Source organism: Rattus rattus, chromosome 6 (assembly GCF_011064425.1).
Source record: "Rattus rattus isolate New Zealand chromosome 6, Rrattus_CSIRO_v1, whole genome shotgun sequence".
Taxonomy (NCBI): domain Eukaryota; kingdom Metazoa; phylum Chordata; class Mammalia; order Rodentia; family Muridae; genus Rattus; species Rattus rattus.
Genome location: NC_046159.1, coordinates 109,191,404 through 109,195,796, shown reverse-complemented (window position 1 = coordinate 109,195,796; position 4,393 = coordinate 109,191,404).

Sequence of the window (4,393 nt, the reverse complement as noted above, 5' to 3'; positions counted from 1 at the left end):
GGAGTGTCACTGTCTGCCACACGCTAGCTGACAGAGGTGCGTATTAAGTATCTTCAAGCGTCAGTCTTCTAGAAAAGCAAATCTTCTTCCATGAGAAACACAGTCTCTGCCAAACAGAATCCTTGAGGCTCCAGTGACAAATCAAGATAGGACGACAGTAGGGCTGGGAGGATGGAGAGATAAAAGGGTCTGGGTGACCTTGACAGTGAAAGGTGCAAACCAGGGAAACAAAGAAGGGGAAGTTGGGAGCCCTTTCCCAGGAGAAGACAAACAGGTTAGCCAGCATCCCACAAGATTGTCCAATATAATTAATAAAGTGGGAAATCTTATACTACTATTTTTGTGGGTAATGTGTTAGTCTGTTTTGTGTTGCTGTTACAAAACACCCAAGACTGGATACTTAATAAAGAAAGAAGTTTTTTGGTCACATGGTAGTAGCACAAGACTTCTAGCACTCAGGAGGCAGAGGCACCAGCCTGGTCTGCAGACTGAGTTCAAGAACAGTCAGGGCTATACAGAGAAACTCTGCCTCAAAAAGGAAGGAGAGAGGGGGGGGGAGTGGGTGGGTTTGGTTCTGGGGGGCTAAGAACACAGTCAGTATTTCTGGTGGGAGATATGTGACCATGAGAGGTAGCAAGAGTAATCCCAAAAAGCTCAACCCTTTTTTGTTTTGTTAAAAATCACTTTATTTTTGTACATGTATGTATGTATTAAGCATATAACACCATCCATGTGTGGAGGGCAGAGAACTTGAAATCAGTTCTCCCTCTTCTGTGGGACCTGCACATTGGTCTCAGGTCAGCAGGCCTGGCAGTCACTTCTACTCACTCACTAAGGCATCTCTCCAGCCCATGGTTTTGTTTGAGACAGGGTTTCGTGTAGCCCAGGATGATCTGGAATTCTCTATGTAGCCTCGAAACCTTGATCCTCTCAAGTGCTGGATATAGGAATGCACCATGTTTGTTTTTTGCAATGCTGGGGGAACAAACTCGGGGCTTTATGCATGCTAAGCAAGCACTCCTCAACTGAGTTACAGCACTAGCCTCCCAAACTAAGCTTTAAACATGTACTGTTGTGGTGACAGGCCAGTCCCAGGAAAGCCAGAATTCACCCTCTCAGGGAAGCATTAGCCTCTGTTATAGGCCCCAGCACCCGTCAATGGAATGGCTCCTAGTCTCAACATGTGTGGGTGAGAGAAAAAACATTCAGACCACAGCACTGAATTAATAAAAATAATCTTTTTTATTCTTTTTTCTTTTTTTTCGGAGCTGGGGACCGAACCCAGGGCCTTGCGCTTGCTAGGCAAGTGCTCTACCACTGAGTTAAACCCCCAACCCCAAAAATAATCTTTTAATGGGGCATTAAAAAACACCATTCAAGCCAGGTGTGGTGGCTATGCCTAACCCCAGCGCTTAAAGGCAGGATCCTGAATTTAAGGTTAGTTCAGGTTATTAGGGAGAGCAGAGCCTGTACTCAAAAAAGGTGGAAGTGTCTGGGGAAATAGATCAGAGATCAAAGTGTGCATGTGATAAGCGAAAGAACTGGAATTTGATCCCCTGAACCCACTGCTGGGTGCAAGTGTGTGCTTGTGATCCCAGCTCCGGGGAGATGGCCAGAGGATCCCTGGAGCAGGCTGGCAGCTAGGCAGGCCTTATTGTAAGACTCAGGCTCAAAGAAAGTAAACTGAGTTCCTTAAGGTGACATCCTATGTCCCCTACACACAAACACGTATGTCTAGCCACACACATGAACATGCACACATACACACACCAAACTATAAAGAATCAAATGAGCCAGGTGTGCTGGTTCATCCCTGTAACCCTAGCACTCGGGAAGCTGAAGCAGAAGGCTCAGAAGCTCAAGGTCACCCCCAGTTACATATGGAAACCAGTCCTGGCTAGTTTAAAATGTCAAACAAAGGAACAAAACCCAGAGGGACTGAGAAGCTGAAGGAGTGGCTCGGTGGTTCCTGGCACTCGAGTGGCAGCTCACAGTTCCAGGGAATCAGACACCCTCACTTAGCCTCCACAGGCGCCAGGCGTGCGTGTGGTACCTAGATACACACCATTACAGACACCCATTACACACACCAGTGGGTGGAAAACCATAAAAAGCAAGCAAAACACTAGGGCCAGTGAGATGGCTCAGGAGGTAGGAGGTGAAGAGGCTAGAAACCTGAGATTGATTCCTAGAACCTACCTAAAGGGGTGCGGAGAGGACTGACTCCACAGGGTGGGACCCCACATGCTCACGGTACCATATGTAACAACACATGTGCTTCACTTTACATGGCTTCCCAGATCTGAGTTTTCCACCAGCATTGAATCCCCCCACCCTGTGCTTCAGAACACAACGATAATTTAGACAGGAATTTAACCACAGGACAGAAGTCACTACACCAAGTGTAAGAGTTAGGAGTGGGGGGTTGGGGATTTAGCTCAGTGGTAGAGCGCTTGCCAAGAAAGTGCAAGGCCCTGGGTTCGGTCCACAGCTCCAAAAAAAAAAAAAAAAAGAAAAAAAGAAAAAAAAAAAAAAAAAAAAAAAAAAAAGAGTTAGGAGTGGGGCTCAGGTCTGTCATTCCAACACTTGAGGGGAGGAAGAAGGATCCCAGTTTGTGCTGATCTGTGGTACAGGGGTCTCTCAGAAATAGTAAATGATTTTCATTCCTATACCACTTGAGTTATCTTGGCTAGGTCACACCCTCAAGGTCATCTTTGAGTCACTTGTGTGTATGTGTGTGTTTGTGGGTATGGTGTGTATATACGTGGAGGTCAGAGGCTCTCCCTTTTATTTTTCTGAAATGGGCTCTCACAGAACTTGAGGTAAATGATGTAACTGCACCAGACAGCCAGGACCTTCCTCGGCTGATGTGTTTTCTTCTGAGCTACTGCCACAGCCCTCTCTTTTCTTTTCTTCCCATTTCTACAACACTGCTCCCAAGTCTCTGGAGTAGCTATAGGTGTGTCCTAATACATTTGGTTTAAACACCCTCCATCCCTACCCCCTGATAGAGGGCTTTTCTGTGGCCCTGGCTGTCCTGGAACTTACTCTGTAGACCAGGCTGGCCTCCAACTCAGATCCTTTTGCCTCCGACTCCTGAGTGCTGGGATTAAAGGTGTGCACCACCACTGTCTGGTTCAGACATCATTTTTAAGAACTGAGTACCCGTTGTGCTATGTATTTCACTGTGTTGGGATTAAAAACCAAGAAAAGCAAGCTCCCCTTTCTGACCTCCAGGCCAGCCCCTGCTCTGGTCTGCCTTGTGTGCAGTCCTGAGTGATCGAAAACAGGCCAATGACCCCAGTGCCTCAGACCCACAGGGCCGGCTACTCTTCCGCACCGTACACAATGAATGCGCTGAGGCTGTTCTGTGGCTGCAGTGGTTCCGTCTGAGTGTGAGCAGCCCACCGGGTCCCAGGTGCTCTATGCGTTTCTGTGTTTGCCGCTCCTTCACCCCCTCACTGCCCCAGTCAATTTTCCAGGAGTACGTCGTGTAGAAGTCAGCACTGTACTTCCCTGGACATTCTCTCCAATTCCATCCGAGCATTAGCACCCCTCTGCCTCTCTCTCTGAAACAGGGTTTCTGTGTAGCCCTGGCTGTCCTAGAACTCACTCTGTAGAGCAGGTTAGCCTCAAACTCAGAGATCCGCCTGCCTCTGCCTTCTGAGTGTTAGGATTAAAGACATGGGCCACCATTACCTGGCCTTTTTTCTTTTTCTTTCCTTTTTTCACTCCCCTCAGTCTAGCCTTAAAGTCCCAGTAATTCTGCCTTAGCCTCCAGGTAGTGGAGAACAGGTGTGAGCCACTATGTTGCCTTAACTTCCTATTTTACTCTTCCTTTGAGGGTAGACAAATCATATGAGAATTGCATCTGGAACAACTAGAAATCTAGGCTCAGGGCATGCTGGGACTTACACCCAGAACTGCCCATGCCAAACACATGTTTAACCATCAAGCCTTTCCTCCAGGCCCCTAATAACAAATTTTGAATACAGACTAGTTAAGCAATATTTAGGGATTAATTTTGCTGGACATAACCGTACTAAAGAAGTCACATTTCGATTTGGGGATTTGGCTCTGAAGCGGTAGAGCGCTTTGCCTAGCAAAACTGCGAAGGCCCTGGGTTCGCCTCCCCAGCTCCGAAAAAAAAAAAAAAAAAAAAAAAAAAAAAAGAAAGAAGTCACATTTCTTAGTGATATCGACTGGGGCAAAGTATGGATGGAATATTACTATTACAGTATGGATGGAATATTACTACTGCAAGACTTTTCTCTTGGGGATTCTAAGCAATAACTGTCCTGCTTTCTGAGTAAGGTCCAAGGCCAACCACAGCTCAGTTTTATGAAAACTGCCCCCAGGGAACCGGGAGGGAGAAATCAATTCTCTAGCAGCA